The following is a 27,540-nucleotide window of genomic DNA, read 5'->3' as shown; positions in this document are numbered from 1 at the left end:
CCTCATTAGAGATGCCAAATCTCAGACCCCACAGCCAGACCTACTTAAACAGAAACTGGGGGTGGGGGAGCAATCTTTGCTTTAACAAGCCCTCCACATGATTCTGATGGAAACTTAAATTGGAGAACCACTGCTATAGGTCTCACAGCTGTTCTAGATGCCCTACCTTCTCAATGTAAGTCCTTGCATTGGAGCAGCCATTTGTCTTCCTCTCATTAAACCCCACTCCTCTCTCAGACAGCCACTCACCTGCTTCAGGAAGCACCCCCAGCCTGCACACGGGAAATCTCTACCCTAAAAAGGCGGTATGAATTTGTTCTTACCTATGAAGTCTACATCAAGCCACAAAACCTTCAGAGATTTAAAGCGAACATTCCTCTAAAGAAAATGTGCGTGTGTGTACAATACTGTATTTTGACAATCAAAGGTGGGATAGATGCCATGATATACCTTGAATTATGAGGCCATGGAGAAAAACCATGTGTTTTCTATATAGCACTGAAGACATTAGCAGTGCTTGACATTTTTTAAATGCTCATCTACTTATTGGAATAGTTGAATCCTGACTATATTGTTGGGTAACTGCCTATCATAGGCTTTCCATGGGTACAGAGTTCACTCACATTACAATGAAATCCATGGAAAGGTGAGATGATAAAAAACAGAAAGAAATTTTTATAGCTTTCTATAAATGCAGATTCATACCCCTAGGCAAAGCTTCACACAGTTCTTTTTTACCAGAGCAAAATGAGACTCCTCAGTTTCCATGGATTTATGATTCTCATGAGTCTTGAGAAAAACATTCCAGTATTCTTCCCCAATGAATTTTACTCCCTAATACCTCAGAAAATGACTTTTTTCCTACTTCTAAATAGCTTGCACACATCTTTTGGTAGGTTAATTTCTTTATTAATAACATTTAATTGCTCTTATTACTGAAACTATATATATTCACTGTAAAAATGATCATTTCCTTAAGTCAGTATTTTGTGTTTATCTTTTCTTTTTATAATTCAGTTTTACAATTAGTAGAATTTATCAGGTGATGGAACGATTTTAGAGAGATTAATGCAAGAAAGCAATCTTGGATTCTCTTTCTCTAATGCCAGAATGGCAACCTCTATCCTGATTTTTTTTTAAGATGCTGGTTACCAATATTTAATAAAATGCTCACTGTATTTCAGTGAAACTTTATGGTCAAATTAAGTAAAATATAGTTATTTAATATGCATTTAATATCTCCCTGCATAATAGAGTCACATTTTTGTCCAAACTTAAGTCAGTGAGAACAAAACTACCTGCCCCTCCGCCACTTGTCCAAGGACTGAAGTCTGTTTCATGGGTGATGCTCCTGAGACAGTCTAAGAGCAAGGAAAGAGAGAGGGTGCAGAAGATTTAGTGTCTAGTCATGAGTGATCCAGTGTAGCTACATGATAACTCCTCCCTGCTGTTCACCATCTATATTACTGCAATCTGTCTTTGATACAAAGAGAGCATCACCCCACTCCCTATGTTAGCACTAAATAGACTAGAAATTCAAATTAGATAAGAACAGGGTTAAACTATAAAGTTTCTCATAGGTAATTTTTTATATTTGTGATAAGAAAATGTATGTGATGTATTAGGTCCCATAATCTAGATATATCTAATCATTCTTTGCTAGACATAACATGTTATTATTGATTCAAAGGTAATAATTCATTAGATCACAAATATAACCACAAAACTTCCAAAAAATAAACATAAAATAATTAAGCCTAATACTCACGGAGGGGAATGTATTCTCGAATCTTTATTTTTTAGCAAACGCAGAGCTTCTGCAGCAAAAAGCCTAAAGCAAAACCAACTCCGTCAGATAAGGGGGTTGGCAACTGTAGCCCCTCAGAGGGCTACAGAGAGCAGCTCAGGCTGAAGGGTTTCATTGCTTCATTGTTCTGAGGTCACACCAGGAGCACAGTTGAGTGGCTTTTCAGTAAACTCTATAGCTCTTGGTGGAGATTACAGGTGAGGAAAAGAGAGTTAGCTTAAAATATAGCTGAGGTGGCAAACAGGACTCGGGACTCTTATGGAAAATAAAGAGTGCTCCATTTCTGCTACCTGATACAGCAGGCAGATCTTAATAATTCCCACCTTCTAATGTTAATGCCTTTGTGAAATCTCTTCCTCTTGAGTGTAAGACCCATGACTTGCTCCTAACCTATTATATATAGCAAAGGTGATGGGCTGTCACTCCCATGATCATGTCACATGATTCCATCTTAGCAAACAGAGAGAGTCTCTTGCTGGCCTCAAAGAAGCAAGCAGCCACATGAGAAACCAGCTCTGAAGAAAGTCACATGGCTGATGATAACTGCAGGTGGTCTCTAGAACCCAAGAGGGCCCCCAGGCAGGAGCCACTAAGAAGCAGGGGTCTTCAGTCATTCAGACGCACAAAATGAATTCTACCAACAACTTGAATGAGTTTGGAGCAGATTACTCCCAGTCAAGCCTCCAGCTGAGAGTACAGGCTGGCCAACAGCCTGACTGCAGCCTTGTGAGGGCCTGAGCGGAGGGCCCAGCTAACCTGTGCACAGCTTCCTCACCCACGGTAACTGTGAGATAACACCTGTGTGTTACTTTAAGCCACTGAGTTTGTGGTAACTTGTTATGCAGTGTAGAAAACTGATACACTGAGTCAACATGGAATCTTTCTACTTTGAATCAACCAAGTTTAGCTGACCTCCTTCCCTCATTTATTCGTAATGATCCCAACCCTCACTAAAGGGGGCCTGGTACCTAATCTCTGTGAGGTTTTCTTCAGAGAGGTCTGAAGAAAGGTCAAATTTTAAGTGAACAACCACAGATACTTCTCTTTTTTCTTTTTTTTTTTTTTGCCACTGAACTGTATACTTAACTTTTTTTCTATTTTTACATTTTTCACTCAATATTTTTTTTATTAGAGTATAATTGCTTTATAATGTTGTATTAGTTTCTGCTGTACAGTGAAGCGAATCAGCTGTATGTGTACATATATCCCCTCCCTCTTGGACCTCCCTCCCCCCCATCCCACCCATCTAGGTCATCACCGCATCCCAGGGCATCCCTGTGAGTGTGCTCAGTTCCCTGGGGTGTCCCAGCACACCGGTTAAGAACTGTGGTGTTAACACATACCTAAACCTCTTCCCTGCTCTTACATCAAGCTACTTCGAGCCTCTTCAATAGCTTCTCTGGCTTCCTTTCTAGAATTTCTCCTCCACGATTTCTTTTCTGAGTAGCCCCAGATTGCCTCAATAAGACATAAATATATATACAACCATGCATCCCATAGTAATACAATCATTCAGAGGCCTTTATTCTGGTGAAGAACTCATTTCCTTTGTCCTCTAGGTTCTTTAAAGGATTTAACTCCTTTTGAATATTTTAAACACCAAACTGAACATAACATAATTAACAAATTAAAACACATCTCCTCACAACACCTGTAAACAATGGGAAGCTCAAAGAATAGTCTCTGTTCCCACAAAAATAATTCTGTTTACTGTGGAAGCCAGTAATCTCTTCTGCTAGCATTTTGCTCTTAGACAGTACCTTAAGGCTTAACTGTTCAATTGTTTTTAAAATCATATTAACAGTCTGAATCATTACAAACTGTTTTTTAAAGGGCAACATTTTAGCCCATTATGGGAATTTCCAAGGACTATGACAAAAACCAATACTTTTATTCTAATGAAAATTAAATAGTCATTAGCTTTCAGAGAAGGATAGACTAGAAAGCACTTTTTCATTGTGAGAATCAATCGTGCACTTCCATTTCTCCAAATCTCCAGTCACCTTCTGACTGCTCATGTGACACAGAGTTAGCTAGCAGCAGGAGGGATGCTGTCATAGCCCATCACCAACACCACACACACAGTGAAATAGAGCCGGCTGCAGCCTGGCATTCCATCCCTCAAAGTGAGAATTAAATCAAATTCAATTTGCTTTATGCAGAGGTAAAATAATACAGTAGGTCTCTGGCCACCCCCTCTCCTCCAAAATAAAAAGGTCAGGGTTTCTTATCAATGACTTAAACTAAACCTCTGCTTATCTACATTCTTAGCTAATTACAAAATTAGAGATCCCACCCCTGCCACCACCAACCCTAGGGCCCGTCTTCTACGGTGACATAGCGCCATCTAGTGCTAATATCATCTTAGGGGTATTTAAAAGCACACGAATACGGGGATTCTAAAAAGCAATGGTAAAATAAAATAAAATCGACAAATATTCACTGAGCACCTACTATGAAGGTATCATGTGCTGTTTTTTTCTTCACGACTCTGCAAAAGCTTTCAGAGGCTTGAGTCGCCCTCAGTTTTGTGGAAATGGTTTCTATTGTGGTAGGAGGGAAAAAAGAGATGCTCTGTTGGAAGTTTTGCAGAGGATTCTATCAACATTAACTGTAAGCGTGGAGGTGGCCATCAGGCTGCTCAGCTTGAGCAGATCCATGATTACATTTGCGGCACCTCTTCCCAGAAAAATATGTGGCTACTTAGCATTTATATTGCACTTTCCATCTCCAAACCACTCTACAGAACCTGTCTGATTAATTCCCCCAGCGCCCTGGCAAAGTACTTATTACTCTACACTATTAGCTTCTTTATGAAAGCTTTTGATGGCCATTTCCACTGCGTGTTAGTGAACTGCATTTGCCAAAGAGAATTTCTCCAAAGACTCAGGTCCAGAATCAAAGAACAATTACCATCTGAAACCTTAATGTTTCCCCTTTTTTTTTTCCAGGGGAAAAAAAACACATAATTAAGGAGTGAACATATTGTCCCTTTCCCATTCAAGATAAGACTGTCAGAATAAAGGAAAGCATTATATCATCAATGTGAGACTTCTCCCTAATCTCCCATCACTACTACCACGCCAGAGACCTCTCCTCTAAAACAATAACATCATTGTGTCCTAAAATAAAGAAAACCCAGGAGACAACAGGAGGACTTTGTAAATTAGTATTCTGTGATAAATTAAAAACCTGACCTTTTTAATCTAAATTCTAAGCATCTGTCACTCTTAATCACATTTCATAAATCGGCTATTCCTTACAACATTTCAATTAGTGGTATAATTTACTGCAAAAAAAAATGGTTAAGAAGTTGTGTTTTAATTAGTAAGTCCACTACCCAGAAGTTCAGGACCTGCAGGCCAAACCTGCCTTGGTTAATGTTCCTTAGCTGGTGACAGGGCCCTACAACTGGGATGATGACCTTCGGGGTTATAAGCTCAGTGCCAACCCTGACTTCTGACCTGAGCCCCAGAGTGGGTTAGAATGGCAGTGACCCCACAGTTCCGCCCACTGCCCGGCACCCAGTCTGCTTCGTATCCATAGGCAGTGGGAGACCCTCCTGTCTCTGACCTGCTCTGACCCTCGCCCGACCGCGCTGCTGCAATGAACTCAACCCGACCCCTGGTACATTCGTCAAGACCAGGTGCAGCTCCAGCAGCGCGAGGTCACAAAGGTGAGCGTCACCTGCACCCTCAGCCCTTATAGACTCCCTGGGGACAGAGGCCACCAGGTGGGTGAGTCAGACAATCCTGGGCTGCCACCAAGATGACGTGGATCCTGCAGCACTGACCATGGGCCAGGCCTGTGGGGCCTCCTCCTGGCTCTGTGGAGGGAGGGCTGCTGCCAGAGGTGCCCGTGTCCATAGGCAGAGCCCGAGGAGGTCAGAGCTTGTCCACCTGGTACAGAGGAGGTAGAGGGATAGGAGGAGGAAGGGGAGAGGATGCAGGAGGAGGAGGAAGGGGAGAGGATGCAGGAGGAGGAGGAAGGGGAGAGGATGCAGGAGGAGGAGGAAGGGGAGAGGATGCAGGAGGAGGAGGAAGGGGAGAGGATGCAGGAGGAGGAGGAAGTCAAGGTGGTTGGAAGTAGAGGCGGAGGACAGAGGGCTCCAGGAGGAGAGATGGACAGAGGAGGAGGAGGTCAAGGGGCAAGAGGAGGAGGAGAGGCAGGAAGAGGAGAGAAGATGAAGGGAGTTGGAGGAGTGGGAGAGGCCAGAGCTGGGAGCAAGATGAGGAGAACATGACGGAGGAGGGGAGGAGGGTGACCAGGGGATGGAGCAGGCAGGGCCGATGGATGGAAGAGGTGGAGGGAGGTGGAGGGAGATGGAGGAGGGGGGAAGGTGGAGGACCAGGGGATCCAGGCCAGCCCAGAGCCGCTGTATCGGCATCAGGTTGAGGGTCCACGGAAAGGTTGTACCCAAGTGAGCCCCTGGCTTGGCCATCAGACCCAGAGAACCTCACAGAAGCTGGGTGAGGCCTACCATGGGGAAATGGCTTCAAACTACAAAGGCTTCGGGTTAGCATATGAAACCTCCTGGCACTGCTAACAAGCAGGGGGAGGGGAGGGGTGAGGGCCAGTCGGGGTTTGGGGACCGGCTGGTCCTGAGGGTCCGGTGTCAGGGCCCGGCGCCTGCCAGGCTACACCTGCCTCTGGTCACCTTCCCCTGCCTGGTGACAGGACCCTCCCCTTGGGCACCTGACCTTCGGGGTTACAGGCTCAGGGCTGACCCAGACCTCCGACCCAGGCCCCGTTGTGGCTTGCAACGGTGGCGACCCCACAGTTCCCTCCGCTGCTGAGCACCCACTCTGCCTCATGTCTGTAAGTGTTCAGAGGCCCTCGTGGGCTCTGACCTGCTCTGACGTTCGCCTGCCCTGTTCCATCTCTCCTGCCCCATCCCTGGGTGCACTTCCATCGAAGAGGCTCAGCTCCACCAGCGAGAGGTCATATAGGTGAGCATCACCTCGTCTCTTCTGGCCGCGTTTGGGACAGAGGGCACCAGGTGTTGACTCCATCCTTCCTGGGATGCAGCAGAGGTGACACTGAGCTCCCAGTATTGAAGGACAGCCAGGCCCGTGCAGCCCCCTCCTGGCTCCGTGGCGAAGAGGGCTGCTGCCAGAGGTGCCCGTGTCCGTGTGAGGAGCCCAAGGTCAGAGCTTAGCTACCTGGCGCAGTGGAGGAGGAGAGAGAAATGATGCAGGAGGAGGGGAAGGAGGGGATGGATGGAAGATGCAGAAAACAGATGGCTCCAGGGGGAAAGCTGGATGCAGGAGGATGGAGGCAGGAGGGGAGGTGAGACAGGGAAAGGACAAGGAGCAGGAAAGGTAAATGGCAGAGGAGGTGGAGGACAGCATGAAGGAGGCGTGGGGGGAGAAGGAAGCGTGGCTGAGGTGGAAGGAGGAGTAGGTCTGGGAGTGGGGCAGACCTGGAGGGTGGAGGCGAGGGGCTGGCCGAGGACAGTGTAGCAGCTGAGGGAGGAGGAGGGAGGATGGAGAAGTGATGGAAGATGACAGTAGGAGAGGAGGATGCAGGGGATGAGGTGTGTGGGTGGAGGAGGGAGACCAGCAGAACAGAGGAGAGCAGGGGGAGGACGTCAGAGCGTCAGCAACGCCAGAGCCCAGTGCTCATTCCAAGCCCTGTGCTTCTGCTCTGGATCCTAGAGGTGTCCTGTCCATCCGGCCCCAGATCAGAGAGACTGGCCACATGCAGACGTTTGGCCTGTGGGCTGGGGTGGGGACACAGGGCCTCACTCGGTGCAGCGCTTTGCCCCCAGTGCTCTCCATGAGTCACCAGCCCCACACACGCCACCTGTGTGCCCTATGGGTTGGGCCTTCTGTGCCTGTCCAGGAACAAGTGGGTGCCTCTGTGTCAACGGGGGAAATGAGGCCCTTCCCCCTTTGCCTTGTTCAGAACTGTGGACCGAGAGATGGTCTCAGCAGCACAAAGGCTGCCTGACGTCAAATATGTCATCCTTTTCCCAAACCAACACATTCCTGATCAGCTGGTGTGTTGTCTGAGCTGATTCACCAGCTAGAATCAGCTGCGAGTTAAGTTGAATGGAGTAGGTACGAGCATCTTGCCCTAGAGGCCCCTGGTCCCCAATCCCTGCTCTGCCTCCCGAGTGGGGCCATTCTGGGTGGGTGAGTGGTCCTGGGAAGAGCCTAGTGGGCAGGAGCCCGGCGCCACCCTGGCAGTATTTTAATCTACGTGCAGTTTCTCAGCTGCCACCTTCAGGGTCTCCTAGGGCTGAGACGGTGGGGAATCTGGCTTAGAGAGCTCTTTTTCTTAAACTCAACACATCATCAAATTTAGCTGTTAAAGTATACCATTCAGTGCAACATCTCACTACCTCGTAAAAAATCTCTTACTCATCAGCAGATACCCACCACCCCTTCCCCAGCCCTGGGGACCAATGATCCAGTTTCTGTCTTGGATCTGGCGATGCTGGACATTTCAGATCAATGGAATCATACAACATGCGGTCTCTTGGGTCCTATTTCTTTCCCTGAGCATCATTTCCATCCGTGTTGTAGCCCAGATCATTATTTCCTGCCCGCGGTATAGGAGGGTTCCAATCTCTCTGCATCCTCGTGTTACTGGTAATAGCCATTCCGTGGGCGAGAAAGTGGTGTGTGCTGTGTTCTTGGTTTGCATCTCCCTGATGGCTGGTGAGGTTGGGCAGCTTCTCCTACACCTGCTGGCCTTATTCTCTAAAGCTGGGTAGACTTTGGAGAAAAGCCTATTCATGTCTTCTGCCCATTTTCTAATTGGGCTGCTTCTTTTTATTGTTGAGTTAGGAGTTTTTATATATTCTGTATAGTAGGCCCCTTATCAGATAGGTGATTTACAAATATTTTTATTGTGTGGGCTATCTTCTCATTTTCTTGATGGTGTCATTTGAAGCACAGAAGTTTTTCACTTTGATAAAGTCCAGTTTATCAAGTTTTTTCTGTTGCTCGTACTTTTTTTTTTTTTTTTGGCCACGCCACAGGACATTTGGGATCTTAGTTTCCCCACCAGGGGATCGAACCAGTGCCCCCTGCCGTGGAAGCGCAGAGTCCTAACCACCAGACCGCCAGGGAATTCCGCTGTGGCTCGTACTTCTGCTGCCTGAGCAAAACGTGATTCCCGGAAGCTGCAGGAGCCCCTCCCCAGCCAGCAGCTGCCCTCTCCTTTCCTCAACGCCCGAGGCCAGGAGCACGCCCCGCTGCGCTGCGGCTCAGCACTTCACCTGGGCCTCCTGGCCCCCTTCTTGTTCCTCATCATCTCCTTGTGACACAATTTCTCAGGCAGCTGGGAGAGGGGAGTCTGGAAGTGGAAGTGTTAGGAGGTGTGGGTGCAAACCATGACCAGCCAACTGGGATGCCACCCACCTAGGTGGCACAGTTTTCTCCCCCTCTGATCAGACAGACCAGAGAGCTGCCAAAAGGGAGCCAACTTCAACTTGCTGGTTCCCTGAAGTTCTTTAGTGCACTGGAATATATGGACTTTTTTGTCTTGTAGCATCGGACATGCAGAAGCTGGAGACCCTGCTGGCCTTGGAACGAGCTGAAATAACATCAAAATACGAGCAGGTGAGGCCGCGGCAGAGATCGTAGACACTGAGAGCAGGTGCAGCCCAGGAAAGTGAGGCCCGGTGGGGATCATAGCCAGGTAGAACAGGTAAGGCCCAAGTGGGTATCATCACCAGTCAGAGCAGGTACATCCCCCAAGCAGGACTCATAGCAGCCCAGTTGAGGATCGTGGCCCCCAGGAGCAGGTATGTCCCAGGAGGAATCAGAGTCAAGCATGAGCAGGGGAGGCCCAGGCCGGGATCACAGTCATCAGTAGCAGGTGAGGCCCAGGTGGGGAATGACAGCCAGCACAGCCAGCAGGAGCAGGTATGTCCCTGGTGAGATCGTAGCCAAGGAGGAGCAGGTGAGGCCCAGGTGCGGCCCATCGCCAGGTATGTGTAGGTACAGCCCAGTGGGAAGCATAGGCAGCAGGAGCAGTTATGTTCCAGGCGGGGATCACAGCCAAGGCTGAGCAGGCAGAGCCGGGGAGGATATCCTCACCAGGAGGAGCAGGTATGCCCGGGTCGGGGTCACAGCAAGCAGGACCAGGTGGCCCAGGCAGGATCCTAGCCAGGTGCCAGCAGGGGAGGCCCAGGCAGCTCCCACTCAGGCAGGCGGGTCTGGTGCTGAGCCCCTGGGACACAGGGCAGGGGAGCCATCCCGCCCCTCCTTTCCCCACATCTCTGGCCCTGGTTGCGCCCTCACCATGGGCCCATCTGGGTTTCAAGGACTCCAGGCAAGGGCTCCAGTGGATCCAGGGGAAGACACTGACCTCTCACTGTACAAAGTCACCGACAGGCTAGGATTTTTGCCGTTAGTCATTGGCATGCCCTTCCTTCCCACCTCGGGGCAGGTTTCCATTTGCAGAAAGACCTCTCTGGAGGCGGGACCCATCGCCCCAGCTCAGAGCCTCGACCCCTGGTGGCAACAGTGGGTCAGGGTCTGCACCGGGCTGGAGATGAGAGGGCTCGGGGAGGCGGCAGGGGCAGGGCTGGGCGCCAGTCCAGGCCTGGGCCTCAGCCGCGAGGCCTCCACGCCCAGCCCTGGCCTCTGCCTCCGGGGTCAGAGGGAGGCCTCAGCCTGGTCAGCAGGCTCTGCAGAGCGTGGCCACAGTGTGAGGGGCGCCTGGGCCACAGGTCTCTGAGGATCCGGTGAGCCCAGCCAAGCGGCCACATTGGACGGTCCCGGAGGGTAGTGCAAGGTGTGGCCTCAGGCGTTGCAGGGATGGGCAGGGGGAGAGGGCAGGCAGGACCCGGCCTCAGAAGCTCACGGGAAGGTGACAGAGGCAGGAGAGTTTGCAGCGGAACACGATCTGACCCCTCAGCCTGGAGGACACTCGGGGAAGAAGGCCAGGCCCAGCTATGGTGTGGGGAGAGAGGAGGAGACGTGTATCTGGATGGAGCTGGCCCGGGGCAGGCTGCGGGTGCTGGGCTCCTGGAGGGTGGCATTCTGTCTGCAGGAGGGGCGAGGCCCTGGGCAGCGACTCACCCAAAACACCTGAGCCAGGGCCTCCGCTCTCCGGCAGGCAGGGGCCGCGAGGGCACGCAGCCCACCCCTGAGACAGCACCCTCCTGGGGTCAGCCCCCACCTCCGGAGTTTCCTGGGCTGAGACCTGGGGGTTGATGGGGGTGGGTGGGGCCTTCCAGGCACCCGGCCCGGTGCAGGGCCTCACACGCTGCTTCTCTTGCCTTCCAGTCAGGAGGTGCTGCCTAGCCTCAGCACCCAGGGCCTCAGCACCCACTTGGCAAGGGTAAGAGCCTGTCCGTGCTGTACCGGCAAGAGGAGGTCACGGCGCAGCTGTGGTCCCCTGCCACCCCTGACCCCAGAGCCGTCGAGATGTCCTCGGGCTGGGAGGGGTCTGTGCCTCTCCTGGCCCTTTTGAGTTCACAACCATCAGGGCCACCCTAAGAAGCTGGCAGCTGGGCCAACACCACCATTTCCCATTTTCCATCAAAAAAAGCCCAGGAGATTGAGCAAGCCAACAAGTGGGTGAAGATGCTGTGGAACTGGAGTAAATACCAGGGCAGTGAGAAGGTAGAAGGCTGAGCATCCTGACCCTGAAAGGCGCTGGCCTGGGTGCCCCACGAGGCCTGGGGAGAATCCGATGCCAGAGCCGCAGCCAGCCCAGCCCAGGACCCGCAGGAAGGGAGCAGCTGGGGCCACAGTCCACTCTTGGTTTTGAGAGGCCAGGCCCAGGTCTAGGCAGACCCGGCTCCTCCCGAGCATCTTCCAGATGCTTCTCGCTCCGTCTCCTCCTCGGAGTCCTCCCCACCTGTCTCAGGGCTGGCTTCTCTCCCGGAGATGCAGTGGCGGGTCTACAAAGGAATCCCCCCCACACGTTCGAGGTCAGGTATGGTCTCTCCTGTTGGATGTGGAGAAGGTGAAAGCAGAGACAAAGGGAAATACCACGTACAGCCTGTCCACCTGCTCAGGGGCAGCACTCACAGGCCAGGCCATCAGAAGCTTGTGGGGAGGGCTGCACCTCGGGGACCCCTTGCCCATCCCAGTGCTTTCCTGGCACCTCCCAGGCTCACAGCCCCCAGGCCCGCCTGGCAGGAAGGCCCTGCACAACCCCCCTGCTGCCCATCCCGTCTGGCCCAGGGCAGACACTGGATCCAGAGATGGATAGATGCCACCTGGAATCAAAATAAGCCCTCCCAGACAGCTGGGGGGGGAGGGGCAGAGTCACACAGCAAGGGATAGAAACCAGGGGGAAAGAGCAAGGAGACACCCACAGAAACCATCAAAAGAGAAGGCAAAGCCAAACCTGAATCAGGACAAGAAACAGGTCTTTTCCCATCGCCCCAGAGAGGTCCCTGCACCCGGCCTGTTCCCACCGCTCAGCCCCGCCTCTCCACCGAGGGGACCCCCAGGTCACATAGCCCGGGGAGGCTGCTCTTTGTGCCCAGACGGTGTAGGAGCAGCAGGGGAAATGCAGCAGGAGTGGGTGTGACGGTGGTGGTCACGCTTCTACAAGCAGCCCGAAAACACGTTAACCTAAGAAGATAATAAGAATGTGGTGAACACCCACTGATAATTGTGGGACCACACCCAGAATCAAGCTCAGTCCCAAAGCTCTTAAAGGGTCCCCCGAAAACCAGGCAGATACATACAGAGATCAAGATAATATGCGGAGATCAAGAATGTCCCTCTATACGAACAAAAAAAGCTCTGAAACTGGAAACATGCTTGTCTGTTAGGCCTAAGGGGAGCCCCAAGGATACTTTTCGCCTTCTTAACCAGGGGTCTGAGAGGGGCGTGTCAGGGCTGTGGAGCTCCGCACTCCTCCTGGGCTGTTTCAGCGTCAGGGTGATGGGAGCCCGAGCCCCCCGTTCCCCGGGGCCCTGAGTCTGGCTGGTGCCAGATTCACGCTTGGGAAACGAGGAGCAGGTGACTATCAGAGGCGAAGGCAGTGAGCCCTCGCCCCGCCTAGCCTGTTCCCGCCTGTTTGCTGTGCCACTCCGGCGGGTGTCAGGGAACAGAGGCCCAGCCGCCCTCCCTCCCCCACGCCACCACCCCGTACCTGGGAGCAGCCTGTGGGGCAAGCTCAGGGCCGGCGGGCCCTGTCATCCTGGAAGGCCCCATGCTGGCGGCAGAGGAGGGGTCCAGCTGGCCTGGACGGTGCCTTCTTAACCGGCAGGGTTCTGGGCCTTGCACGTGGGCGTCACTCGTAACCCGCCCCAGCTTCAGAAACAAGCAAAATGAGCTTTCTACGGAAACAGCTCACGTTCCGCGGTCCGCCCAGCGCCCGCTCTCTCGCGGTACTTGTGGCTGCTGGTACGGGTTCTGCCTGACGCTGGCCCCGCCCACAGGGAACGAAGGAGCAGGCCTGACTGTACGCCACGGGTATAAGACAGAGCTGGATGTGACCCGCGCTTTCTGAAATCACATCATGTTCCGGGAGCGCTACGGCATCAAGTGGGTTCCCAGGGCCCCCCGGGGCGAGGGCGAGGCCGTGGACCTGGGGTGGCGGGATGCCTGACCCCTGGCCTGGCTGAGCCTTGAGGGGGCGCTAGTGGGCACGTGAGGAGCAATGGCAGAGGTGTGGGGCACAGGGCAGGGAGCGGGAGGCCGAGGAGAGACTGGGGGCCGGCCAGACAGGCTCAACGGGCCCCAGAGGGCCCCGTGGGAGAGGAGGGGCGCCAGGCAGCAGAGAGGCTGGACCGGAGCCCAGATGGACTGAATGCGAGTGGGAGGGGTCAAAATGATGCCCCATCTTGATGTTTTTAGCTATGTATTTCTGCTCTTTTAGACCGTTTCCATCGTTTATAAAAATAAAGTGTGGTGCTTCCCTGGTGGCGCAGTGGTTGAGAGTCCGCCTGCCGATGCAGGGGACATGGGTTCGTGCCCCGGTCCGGGAAGATCCCACATGCCGCGGAGCGGCTGGGCCCGTGAGCCATGGCCGCTGAGCCTGCGCGTCCGGAGCCTGTGCTCCGCAACGGCAGAGGCCACAACAGTGAAAGGCCCACATACCGCAAAAAAAAATAAAAATGAAAAAAATAAAAAATAAAATGTGACAAACCCCCAGATTCCATCACCCAGGTCCAACACTAAGGACCCTGTCCTGTCTCATCTCCTGCATTCACCACACACTTGACCAGCACAAATGTTTTGCAGGGAACCCAAGACGTCTGGCCTCACCCCATCCCTAGGCTCTCAATATGCATTTTAAAAACAGGGATTCTTGGGACTTCCCTGTTGGTCCAGTGGTTAGGATTCAGCACTGTCACTGCCGAGGGTCCAGGGTTCAATCCCTGGTCGGGGAACTAAGATCCCGCAAGCCGTGTGATGTGGCAAAAAAAAAAAAAAAAGGGCTTCCCTGGTGGCACAGTGGTTGAGAGTCCGCCTGCCGATGCAGGGGACACGGGTTCGTATCCTGGTCCGGGAAGATCCCACATGCCACGGAGCGGCTAGGCCCGTGAGCCATGGCCGTTGAGCCTGTGCGTCCGGAGCCTGTGCTCTGCAACGGGAGAGGCCACAACAGTGAGAGGCCCACATACCGCAAAAAAAAAAACAAAAAAAAACAAGGATTCTTTTCTTACACATGATCTGGACCCCGTTGCTACACCTGAAGCATTTACTGTACTCCCCTAATACACAGCCAGGGAGTGGCTCTCCCAATCCCTCACTGCTTTCTGAACAACCTGTTCCAACCCAGGTAACTGTGTGTGGGGTGAAAAGCCTGACTGCCGAGGAGACCGTATGGGCGGGCAGGAGAACAGGTTCTGCCAGCAGATTCGGGGCACCCATGATTAGCCAGCAGGTCAAGCTCAGTCTGGACGAAGAGATGCTCATCAGAGCCCCGATCAGAGAGAAGAGGGGTCTGGCCATGGCGGTGCTGAGATCAGCAAGGCCAACGTGGGCTGTGCTGCCCAAGTGGTCACCCCGGACCCTTCACTCTCCTCTCACAATGAGATGTCTCTACCAAGGGGGCTCCATGGGCACTGAAGTGGGGTGGCCCCATGTCTGCGTTGGCCAGGAGAGTATGTCTGTGTCTCTGCTGACCTCCAAGGCCAGGCCCAGGGCGAGTCAGACGCCACTGGCCCTCGGCACATCCATCACCCCACGGCCACCAGGCTGCAGGCCTCACGGAGATAGGAGCCCAGGGCTTGAGGGATGAGCCTCGTGGGCCCCGACGTGCCCGCCACCCCTGCCCATCTACAGACCTGGGGACAAAATCTGGGAAGTTGCGTGTAATGGGCCAGATGGTAAATATGTTAGACTTCAGGCCCAGCCATGGTTGTCCAAGAACGCAGCCTACTGGATACACAAACGAGTGGATGTGGCCGTGTCCCAACGTGGGACTCTATCTTAAACCTCTGGCTTGTTTGCAGGGTGGGGGGACTTGCTTGTGGCATTAGAAAACCAGACAGTCAGGACAGGGTAAGACCATGGACACCGGGGAAGAGGCCAGCCAGGTGAGAGAGAGGACACCTATGAGAGAAAGAACTGACAAGTACAACTGAATCTAAATGTAAAACTTTCATTCTGCAAAAGACACTGTTAAGAGAATGAAAAAGAAAGCTACAGAGTGGGAGAAAAGATTTGCCAATTGTATATCTACTAAAGGACTCACATGGAATCAGACGCAAAGTGCTGGCGAGGACGTGGAGCATCAGGAACTCTTGTCCAGCACCGGTGGTGATGCATATGGTGCAGCCACTGTGGGAGACAGCTTGGCGGTTTCTTACAAAACTGCACATACTCGCACCATGTGCTCAGCAGTCACACTCCTTCGTATTTACCCAAAGGAGTTGAAAATTTGCATCCACATAAAACCTGCACGCAATCTTCACTGCTTTGTTCATGATCGTTAAAAACTGGAAACAACCAAGATGATCTTCAACGAGGGAATGGATAAACCGTGGAATTCCATGAAATGGACTACGATTCAGGAACACAAAGGAACAAGCTATTGCTTCACTCAAGAGCATGGATGAGTCAGACGCATTTTGCTAAGATAAAGAATCCAGACCCATGTATGATTCCATTCATAGGACGTTCTGGAAAAGGCACAGCCCCAGGAGGATAAGGATCAGCGGCTGCTGGGCTGATGGTCTGGGAGCTTGAGCTGGAGCGCAGATGCGGCGGCCCCTCCTGTGGATGAAAACCCACGGGGCTGTACGTCCCAGAGACTCAACTATCATGTGTGCAAGCTGCAAAAATAAAGAAAATAACTCGTCAAACTGTATACCTGGGATATTTGCGTTTCATTGCATGTAGACTTTACTCCTGAAAAATATTTAACACCGAGGTGCCCTGAAGACTTCACTGCTTTTTTGGCTTATTTCTTAAACACACCTGTTTTGTCGTGAGGGTTTGTCAGATGACATGAAACTAAGATCCTCAGCATGAAACAAGCTCCCCTGTGTCCCCTTCCCCAGGCAGCAAGCCCTGTTCCATGTGCTGGCAGCCTACTCCATGTAGACACTGTGAGTGTACCCAAGCTCAGGCCCTGCGCCTTCCAGGGGGTCTTCACGCTGGTCAGTACGCAGGCGCACAGGGTCACAGAGATGATGCAGGGGGCTCCCCAGTCTCAGACTGAGACATAAAGGCTGGGGTGCAGACCTCTGCTTTTCAGGACAGAAACGGCCCCCGACTCCTGGGTTGCGCGAGCCCCGCGCTTGGCAGGGCTGCCAGGTGCTGGCCTCAGCAGAAAGTTTTTGTAACAAGTTAGCTCGAGGCCTAATAAGCATCGCTGTGGTCATGAAACTTGAGTTTTGATCCTGAAGATGCCATATTATTAATCGGAAACTTAGCAGGGATGGACGTTCCCAGTAACCCAGATGCCTGTGGGCCCCCACGGAGGTAGCTCCCACCCCACCTGCTCTTTCCAGAACATTCCCTCCAGGAACACCAGCTGAGAGGACCCCACGGGCTGCTCACAGTGGGGTCTTGGGCCCGTCTCCTGGCCTTGTGCCCTCCGAGGCCCGCATGGGCCACAGTCAGGCCCCCTGCCTGCTCTCACGGCAGGACCTCCAGACCCCATCACCCTGCATGCCTCGTCTGAGAAAGGGGACTTCAGGACAGCGCCCAGAGCCTCAGGCACGGAGCTCTCCCAGCCCGGAGGGCATCTCAGGTGGCCCCCTCCAAGGCGGTGTGAGCTCAGCTGGGCAGGAGCCGTCTAGGAGATGAGGTGGGAGTGTGATGAGGGGGCAGAGGAGGACTCCATGTGCGTCTGGCTCTTGCAGGAGGTGGGCACTGCCAGGGCATGAAACAGGTTGTGGCCGTCCTGCTGATGTTCCTGAGCGAGGAGGACACCTTCTGGGCGCTGGTCCAGCTGATGACTGACGAGAAGCACGCCACGCATGGTAGGTGCCTGATGTGGACTGCTGGGTGTGCCTCAGGGCCAGGGGTCTCCCCGCAGAGTTCCCCTGGCAGCAGGGCTGGCGGGGACCCCAGCCCAGTCCATCTCCCCATCAGCGAAGGGCCCTGGCTCCCCACGCTGCCCTCTGGGTCCTGGAGCCACGGCCCTCAGTCCCGGCCACATCTAGACAACTCTCCCTTCCCTGCTGGTCCTTCTGCCTCATGCCTGCCATCCCCCAATGCCCTCCGAGCCCATGGCCAGACAAAGCCCTGCAGCACCCCCTCCTGTGCCCCCAGCCTGGATGCCAAGCCCAGGAAACAGCCAGGCACACCCCTGTCCCCCACCCCGTGGGCCGCACGCCCTGTCCCTTACTACCGGGACCCCCATCCCACACTGTGGCTGCTCTGGGGAGGGTGAGTGCCAGGACCGGATGCCCGCCCGGCCCTCGGCCCAGGGCACCAGCTGAGCTGGGCTTCTGGGAGCGGGGCCTGTACCCCGGCTGCCCCAGCCTCACAGGCTGTCCTGCCTGGGAAAGGCATGTCCAACCAGGGCTCGGGAGGGCCCCACACGCTGGGGTCACTGCCGGGGACACCTGCGGTACTCGACCCCCCTGGGCATGGCTCTGACTTGTGGGGGTCCGGGGACTCCTCAGTCTTCTTCATTCCGGGGTTCCCAAAACTGCTGAGATTCCAGGCCCATCATGAGCACGTTCTAGGCAGCGCCCTCCCCCAGCGGAAGCAACACCTGGTGAGTGGAAGTGTCGTCCCCCACCACAGAGGCGCTGTCCCACGTCCACTTCGGGGGCCTGGCCCTCCTGCAGGCTTCATTCTCCTTCTCCTGGGGGGCCAAGGGCGAGCTCAAGCCGAGCAGGCCCATAGGCAGCACATCCCCCCGGGCCCTGGGGGCGGCTGCACAGGGCCCTGAAACCGGGAGGTTTCTGGCCCAGCGGGCAGGCCCTGAGCCCCTGTGTCCGCCATTAGGATGAGGAGCAGGTGTCCACGGGGATTTATACCACCAAGTGGTTCCTAAAGTGCTTCATCGACCGGGTAAGGCTGCCCAGAGACGCTGGGTCCCCAAGGCACTCCCTGCCCCCCACTCCTGAGGCCCAGGGAGGGCCCAGCCCCACCCCCCGACATGCCAGGCTTCTCCTGAGGGGCATCTGAGGGGCAGCCCAGAGCCTTCCTGGTGGGCGCGGAGCACCTCAAAGTCCCAGGGACCAGCCATTTCCGCCTTGGCTCCCATCCAGCAGGCTGGGTCAGCCCTGGGTGCAGGCAAACCAGTGTCGTGCTCCGCTGAGGTGTTCCCACCGAGTGTGGGACAGTCTCTGTTGCCCCCCAGGTTAGTAGTCGTGCTGGCCAGGCCCTTAGGACCCTGAGTGGCCTAGCAGGAGCATCTTCGTCCAGGAGCCACAACCCCACCAGGACGAGCCCACCCAGATGAGGAGCTGTAGGACTTTGATGCAGCCTGGTGGGTCTGTAAGGACCAGAGGCAGATGTGGGGGGGGGGGGCGGTTCTTAGCCTGTGCTGGGACCCCCACTGCGCCCTGCTCAAGCTGCCCCTCCTGTGCCTACTGTCCCCACAGACCCCCTTTTTGCTCATCCTGAAGCTCTGGGACACCTACATCCTATGGGGCGAGCGTGTGCTCACGGCCATGGTGTACACGGTCCTCAAGGTGCACAAAAGTAAGTGGGCCTGAGCATGGAGCACACAGGCTGTGGTGGAGGGAGGGCCAGCCGGCATGCAAGCTGGGCAATGTGCCCTCCGGAGAACGCCCTTTGCTATGGCCCTGCCCATGGCTGTCCCGGGCACAGCTGGACCCCCAGGTGTGGCGCACAGTGGAACACAGCTGCAGCCCACGGGAGGTGTCCTAGGATGCGGGGGGCTGAGCCTTCCCAGTGGGGCCCCCGCTGCCCTGACAGCATCCGCAGCCCTAGAACGCTTCCTGAAGCTGCCCCTGGAAGGCCTGCAGGACACGCTGTCCCAGGCCTGGGCCCTGGAAGATGACACAGAGCTCAGGCAGCTGCAGGCCTCAATGGCTGAGCTATGCAGGATGAAGTGTGACTTGCTCCCCCCCAGATGGGCTCAGCTGCGGTCTCCTTCCGAGTCACCCTCTGGGGCAGTGAGCAGTGGGGTGAGCCCCGGGCCTTCCTCCTCACCCCCATCCATCTGCTCTTCTGCTCTAACACTCGGCCGATCACACCAGGGCTGGGCATCAGGGCAGCCACCACACCAGAGGCAGCCATCGGACCTCTGGCAGATACCAGAGGTCAAAGGCCTGGAAGGCTGCTCTCAGTGTTGGGCTGGGGCGGCCACGCAGGGCCCCATGGGCCCACTCTGCGCAGGCTGAACGGCCGGGTGGAGAAGCTGACCCAGTCTGTTCATTTCCAGCAAAACCTGAGGAGCTCGCCATGAGGCCCCTGGGCCTCTCCCTACCCCTCCCAGCATCAGGATGCTCCCCGGAGAGGACAGACTGGCCCTCCCTGGCCCACCTGCCCAGCACAAGCAGCCCGGACCCTCACCCAGCCCAGCTGTCCGGAAGGCCAAGGAGCAGCAGCAGCATGAGGGGACCATGGGCGCAGGCCTCCCTCTGGGGGCCTCGGAGACTCCAAGTCTGGCCTGTCCGCCCCCAGCCCAGGACAGCCCTCAGGATCGGCTGCGGCCACGGCGATGGAATTCCTTCCCGAACCTCCCAGTGAACCATGAGGCCACAGGCAAGTGGCCCGCGGACATCAGCTTTGAGCCAGAAGGCTGGGTCCCTTCCCCTGCAGCGCCTGGCTGGGCCACCCCCAGGGCCGCATGACAGGCCTGGCCCTGCAAGGCCACTGAGGCCCCAGCCACCGGCTCTGCCCAGCCTGCTGAAGACAGCGCCGCCAGGCCCAGGATGCTCCTGCTGCCCTGTGGCACCTGCAGCCAGCGCCCCTTCCAGGGCAGTGACCAGCACGGCCACGACGGAGTCAGGGCAGTGCCCCAAGAGCTGCCCCAAGGCCCCGCACGTCCCCACGACCCCCTGACCTCTACATCCACAGGGAAGCTGGACGCTCAGGGGCCTCCAGAAGACAAGGTGACTGTGAGCACAGTGACCCCGAGGCCCCGGGAAGCCAGTGACGCACCTGCTTCTTCATGCTGGCCTTCCTGGAGGACGGTGCCCCCCTCGCAGAGCACAAGTCCCTGACCCGGAAGGGCCTGGCCTGGCCTGCATTTGGGCCACGGAAGGGCGGGGCGCCGTGAGCCTACCCGCAGCCAGGATGATGACTAAAGGGGCTGCCCTGGCCAGTCCAGAATTCTGGCCTAAGGCAAAGCGAGCCTTCTCGGAGCTGTATATGGCCAGCTGGGGTGTGGACATGCCCCACAAGGCCACTTCGGTGACCTGAGGTGTCTCTGGGAGCAACAGGCCACCTCCACCGAGGGGTGGCAGAAGCAGGTGGACTGACCTTACCCTCAAACACGTAAGGAGGCACGGCTGGCCAGATGCCAGAGCCCACGCAGCCACCTGGCCCCCGCGAGGCAGAGCAGAGGACGCTGCTGGGCAAGCTGGACCCAACAGGCTGCCTCCCTTCCTCTGCCAAAGTCAGTTACTTCCTTTCAGGGTACCCCAAACTCAGGAAATACAACCCCATCCAGAGGCCAAATGAGCTCCCCACCTCCCAGCCATTCCTTATGAAGGCCTCCCTCCCAGGGGAAGGGACAGCCTTTGGTCCCAATTTCCCCCCTTGCTGGTTAAATGTTAATAAAGTTTCATGTGTTAAGTGCTAGACTGGCGGGTTCTTGCAGCACACAGAGGTCTCTGCAGGATGCCCCCGGGGCCCCAAGAGGCAGAGGAGCTGCCGGCTGAACAAAGCTGAGGTTCCCGCATGCCTCCTGGGGGGCCACACATACCGCAGCCTCTCAGCCTCAGCCAAACACGGGGGTCAAGACCATCAGATAATTTACTGCGATTCAGCCCGTGCCCAGCGGGCGGCCGCGAGCAGAACCCCAGTCCCTCCCCCACCCTGCCCTGCAAACGGGGAGCTGGGCTCTGCTCGTCTCAGGCCCCAGGGCCACTCCGTTGGGAGGCCTGTCCTCAGCAGCTCCCCCACGGCCCACTGACACCGGCGGGGTGTTCTGGGGGCACAGGGGCTGCGGCTCCAGGGTCACTGCTCCGGCCTGGCTCAGGGCAGCTCTCTCCGGGGACCTCCACCTCCCCCAGGAGCTGTGTCGGCCCAGACCCAGGCCCTGGCCTCCCTCGCTGCCCTGCCATCCAGGGAGACTTACAGCACGAGGGGCTGCTAGGTCACGGGGGTCCCAGAGAGTCCCAGATAGTCCCGGAGCTGGAGCCAGAGCGTCTGCCCTGCATCGAGGGAGAGGGGGCAGTGAGCCCTCTGCTCACTCAGCATGGCCAGACCAGGCAAGGCACCCCCGCTGAGCCCCCTGGGCCAGCCTGCTCTCTGGGCCCAGATACCCAGGTAATAGGGGTGGCAGGCAGAATGGGGGCCCAGCCGCCCACCTGTGGCACCTCCAGCCCAGAGGTGGGAGGGGGGTCCTGCCTCCAGCTGCACTTAATGACTGCATGAGAGAAGCAGGGAGCCGGCCCCCCAAAGGCAGGGCTGACAGCTGAGAGCATCTCCCAAGCACGGACCTGAATTAGAAGCTGCTGGGTAGGCAAAAAGGCTGAACAGGAGGCACCGTGGGCTGAGGTTACTAGCACCCCCATGAGAAAAGGGGGTGCCACAGTGGCAGGCACAGCAGCGTGCTGGTACAGGCCAGTGGCAGCCAACAACCAGGTCCAGGCCTCCGCCCACCGGCCATGCTGGTGCACTTGACAAGTATTCACTGAGCACCTATTGCCTGCCAGATGCTACTCCAGGCACAGGGTGACAGGCAGACAGAAAGAACCCCTGCCCTGGCAGGCTCGGGCTATGCCTCAAGGAAAAAATCCACATAAAGGGAAAATAAAGAGAAACCCACGGGGTCCCAATACCAGAAGAACTTTGGAGACCATAAGACAGGTGAGGAGGTGGGCAGGTAGGGGACCAAGGCTCCAGGAAGCAGAAGCTCATCACAGGAAAAGACCCAAAGGATGTGTGGGAACAAGGGGACAGGCGAGAAAGGAAAAGGGCCTCGGGCCAAGGACCCTAGCAGGGGTATCCCCAATTTGTGATGCTTAAAGAAGGCGTTCCATTGCGGGGACAGTGAGCAGTGACTTCCTAAACCTCAGAGTCACCTGGTGTGTGTGATGGGGGTTCCTTGGAGCTCTGGAGGGTGGGACCCCGCCTAGCACCATGGTCACGGGCGGGTCTCCACTCTGGGGCACACAGCCTACTTGTGGGGCCCCGGAAGACAAGGCCAAGGACACGGAGCCAGAGGGGCTGACCTGGGCAAGGTAGAGTGGACCAGCCGCTGCCCGCGGTCCCCACCGCCGCGCCCCGCCCACTGCTCCTGAGGACAAACTAGAGGCCAACTCCTGGACTGGCCTGGAAAGCTGAAGGGATTCAAGCTAATTAAGAATAAATCTTAACAACTGGAAAATGTTCCTTTACAGCCAAGTGCCTTTTGGCTCTGAGACACAAGCACAAGCACGCCCAGGCTCAAGGCTCTGTACTCCTCCATTTACTGAGCACTTCCAGCCGCGGCCCTGCGGGGGGCTGCAGGTGAAGTTGGGGAGCTGTGGTCCCTTCCCAGGCCGGCAGGTAGGGTGTGGATTCGGAGCCGCGATTCTCCCCACTCAGCCCCACTGCGCACCGCGAGGGCCTACTAGGTACCAGGTGCTTTCTGGTGCTTTCTGATTTTGCTAACAACCCCGAGCAGATGGTGCTCCTGTTTATAGAGAAGGAAACTGAGGTGTGGAGAAGGCACTTCACCTGTTCCAGGTCAGTCCCAAAGCTACTGAGTGTGAAAGATGAGATTCAAACTCTTCTTTATCATTAACTATAGTCACCATGCTGTACATTACATTCCCGTGACTGCTTTTATAACAGGAAGTTTGTACCTTTTGGCCCAGTTCACCCATTTTTACCCAACCTCCAATGCCTGGCCCCTGGCAACCACTAATTTGTTCTCTATACCTATGAGCTAGACTTTTTTCCTTTATTTTTTAAGATTCCACATATAAATGAGATTGTATGCTATTTGTCTTTCTCTGACTTATTTCCTTAGCATAATACCCGCAAGGTCCACCCATGTTGTCACAAATGGCAAGATTTCCTTCTTTTTAAATGGCTGAATTATATTCCATTATATATATGAGTGTATATATATATATATGTATATATATATGTATGTGTGTATATATATGTACGTGTACATATATGTATGTGTATATATATATGTATGTGTGTATATATATGTATGTGTGTGTGTGTGTGTGTGTATATATATATATATATATATATGGCACATCTTCTTTATCCATTCTCCTATCAGTGAGCACTTAGTTTGCTTCCATATCTTGGCTCTCGTAAATAATGCTGTAATGAACATAAGGGTACATGTATCTTTTCAAATTAGTGTTTTCCTTTTCTTCATGTAAATACCCAGAAGTGAACTGGTAGTAGTAATCCACCCAGTAGTTTTAATTAGACCTTTTTACCAAATTTTCAGTTTTTCAGACTTTGCTCCCTCACTTCCAACTTCCCTGAGATGGCCACTGTATAGATAAAAGGGACTTACTATGCCCTCCTGGCAGCAGCAAGGAGGGGTCCCCAGACCACCATGGCATCCTCTGAATCCAGTGATCCTTGCTGCTGAGTGGCTGGATTGCCTGACCCCAAAGGTGCAACTGTAACCATCACAGACCAGTTCAAACTGGCCCTATCATATCAATAACAGAATGTCAAAGTTATCTTGCAGGGGCACTGAGTCTAAACTGTGAGTCCTGTAACTGGAACATGTGCAGAAGAGGATATTTTGACCTGAAATAACACCTGGCACCAAAGTTTTTCCCCACCGTGGAATCAACGGACTGGGACATGGCCAGAACTTGAAAGCCAGAACTTCTTCACAAGAAGGGTCCATTGTTCAGGAAGATCTGGTGTTAAAGCCCTTTTTCAGACCTTACCATAAATGGTCTTGTTTAAAGACGTTCCGATCAAAATCTGTCCTGCCAGTGCTTCGTCATACCAACCCATCCTTCCCTAACTTATAAAAGTTTGACCAAACCCCAGATCATGGAGACGGATTTGCCCTTGCCTCCTGTCTCCTTGCTGGTGGACCTCACCATAAAGCTTTTTCTCTTCTCAAAGGCCAGTGCCATGGTATTGGCTTCTATGTGCATCAGGCAGCAAGTCCTTGCTTCCTAACACAACTGGCCATGTCTGGCTGTTTGGAGGTGATGTGAGAACATCCATCTCTAGGCCTGCGGTCCCAACTGTTTGTCCCCAGTCTAGATGGCCCCACAGATGGTAACCTCGATGTTCTTACCCTGGGCCTCTACCAGGTCCCATCACAGATGGCACCTCCATATCTCCTCCTTGGGGCAAAAAGGAATTCCTGCATCCCTTGCTCATGACTCCAAGTCCATAGGAAACCAGAAGGGCTACTACAGGCCTGTTCATTTCCACCACTGCTGCTGGGACACCATCTGCACTTTCCATGTTAGTAGTGGCCAGCTGCAAGGCTGCTTTTAAATCTTGCAGTGTCCCATAGCATAACTGAGAAGGTTTATTAGTAGAACTAGTATCTTGGGCTCCCACATACCTGTCTGGATAGTTCTGTAATCCTTGATGCCTGACCTCCTTGGTTTCCCTTCTCCCCTAAGCCTTATAGAGGGGACAGAGGGACCTCAGACTTTCTTCCTCTTTGTCAATACTTCTAGTCCTTTTTCACAACAAACATAAAAGTTCACAATATTTGTTCAGTAAACTGGAGGAGATTTAGGGACATCTATATGTGGTCTGCTAAAAAAAAAATCATTACATTGTAATTATGATAAATAAAAAGACAAAAATCAAGAAAGTTATTAAATCTTGAATTTGTATAAAATACACAAATATTTTCCAGTCTTTTAAGAGAAACCTGAACGTGACTCTAAATGCATAAATTTGATGTCAGCTTGTATCCCTAAAATAGGCACAAGTAATTTCTGAGCAAGTTTTTCATGATGAGCTCTTCAAATTCAGAAAGTTGACACTGATGAGAAAATTTAGTCTCACAAAGGTGTGATAAATTTAAAACCATTTTTTGCATCAAATATTTTGCAACCATTCAAAATTTGGGGATTGTATAAAAGTTCAAAAACTTACAATAGTAGAAATAATGACATTTAAAGAATCTACTAGGGCTTCCCTGGTGGCGCAGTGGTTGAGAGTCCGCCTGCCGATGCAGGGGACACGGGTTCGTGCCCCGGTCTGGGAAGATCCCACATGCCGCGGAGCGGCTGGGCCCGTGAGCCATGGCCGCTGAGCCTGCGCGTCCGGAGCCTGTGCTCCGCAACAGGAGAGGCCACAACAGTGAGAGGCCCGTGTACCACAGGAAAAAAAAAAAAAGAATCTACTAGGTGTTTCTTTCCTTTCATGGATAAATGTAATATTGAAATCTTGGGTGATTATGGAAAAGCACCTCAAGTGCAATCCAACTTTTTCCCACGTCAAGTATTTAAACTAATGGTAAAGTTAATTTGCAGAAGGCACATGCGTTGTTAGAGCAGTCACTCCACCTACAGCTTGGGCACCATAAAAGGGTGCATCTGCTGTACCTGGGCAAAAATATATCATATATGGAAAAACAGCCATAACTGGGTCTACCAGGAGCCTGCACCAGGCCTCCCAACCTCTGAACTCTGACCACAGGCCCTCAGGTGATACCCACGCTCCCCAGCACCTAGAAGATGAGGTCCCCCACACCCCTGCAATCCCCTGCAGCATCAGAGGCCATGTGTCCACAATGGGCAGCAACACATCTGCCTGATCCACTGGCTGATGAAGTCCACGCTCAAGTGCAGGGCATCTCCCAAGCCAAGCATAGGGAGAGTGCCTGATTCCATTTTGCTCAAGCCACAGACAAAATTGTTCATGTCTAGATGCCACGAGCCAGGAGCCACAGCTACTAGCCAAGGGGAATGGCTACCTCAGATCATGGCAAGCTTTCCTGAAAACTAAGAGTCAGGAGGTACCTCTAACCCACTGGCAGTACACAGGTTGGGAAGCCCAGTTCTGCCTTATTCTTGATTCCTACTTGGACATCAAGCCTCCAGGCCTAGACAACAAAAGGGACAGGGGAATCCTTTAAACACTTTAGCAGAATCCTATCATCTGAAGCCTCTGGGCTCTTTTCTCAGCCTGATAAAGGAATTCAAAAAGGAGTCCTACTTTTAAGAAAAAACTTGGCTTCCAAGCTTATTGTCTTGCTGCTAAATCCTATTTTGAATTTCATAGGCTAAATAGTAACACTTGCTTTTCCTCTGCATTTCAACTTTAAGAATTCTAGTGTCTTTGCTTCCAGGGAAGTTGTATGCTTTGGCTGATGATGGAGCAAATCAAGTACATAGAAATAAAAAAGAGAAAAGCTCGTTACTATTTTTCGATACACTGACCGTAATACATGGACATTCGATGCCTCCTAATAAGTAGCCTCAGCCTAACTCTCCAGCTTCACCTCTCCCTACTCTGCTCCACGCAGGAATGTTGCAATCTAGACAACACAGAATTTCTTGAACAGACACCATGCATTCCCCTTTGCTCATGCTATTCATTCTGCTTGGAAAGTCTTTGCTCATGCTATTCATTCTGCTTGGAAAGTCTTCCCTTCCTGTCTCCAGCATTTAAAAAATCTATTCTTTTCCTTCAGATCCATCTTTTGCTGAGTCTCTCACCACATTTGCTCGTTGATAAACTTGATGCATCTTTCTCCTCTGAACCCCTACAGCATTCTGCAATCTTTTCTGCACCTCTCCTACTTTACCTTGTGCCAGAGTGAGTTGTACAGGTTTCTGCCCCTCATGCCAACTTATGAGCTCCCTGAGAATAGTGATGGTGTCCTGTTACTTTTGTGTCTACTCAACACTCACAGACTCAGGTTTGAAATGATTAGGGTAGCAGTATTGATTAGAAGTAGGTTTAGCTATGTATAAAGAAAAAATAATAGTAGCTTCAACACAGTGGGTGTATTCTCTCACCTAAGAGCTTCCAGGTATAGGACTGTTTGACTGGGGTTAGGCAATCTAGGGCTGGGATCAGGCTCCTCTTAGTTTCCTGCTCTGCCATCCTCAGAATGTGACTTACATGCTCAAGGACACCTTGTGGCTCCTCCAGGTGTCATACATGAATTATAGGCAGCCAAAGGGAGAAAACAGAAAAAAGAACACAAAGGGCACACTGATGTCTCAAAAAATAAAATCTTTTCAAAAATAAGGAAAACAAGCCTCCCCACCACTACCCCACACACCCACACCCCCCTACACACAC

The sequence above is a fragment of the Lagenorhynchus albirostris genome, chromosome 3, assembly GCF_949774975.1.
Source record: "Lagenorhynchus albirostris chromosome 3, mLagAlb1.1, whole genome shotgun sequence".
Classification (NCBI taxonomy): Eukaryota; Metazoa; Chordata; class Mammalia; order Artiodactyla; family Delphinidae; genus Lagenorhynchus; species Lagenorhynchus albirostris.
The sequence above is the reverse complement of the archived record's forward strand: the minus strand, read 5'-3'. Positions refer to the sequence as shown.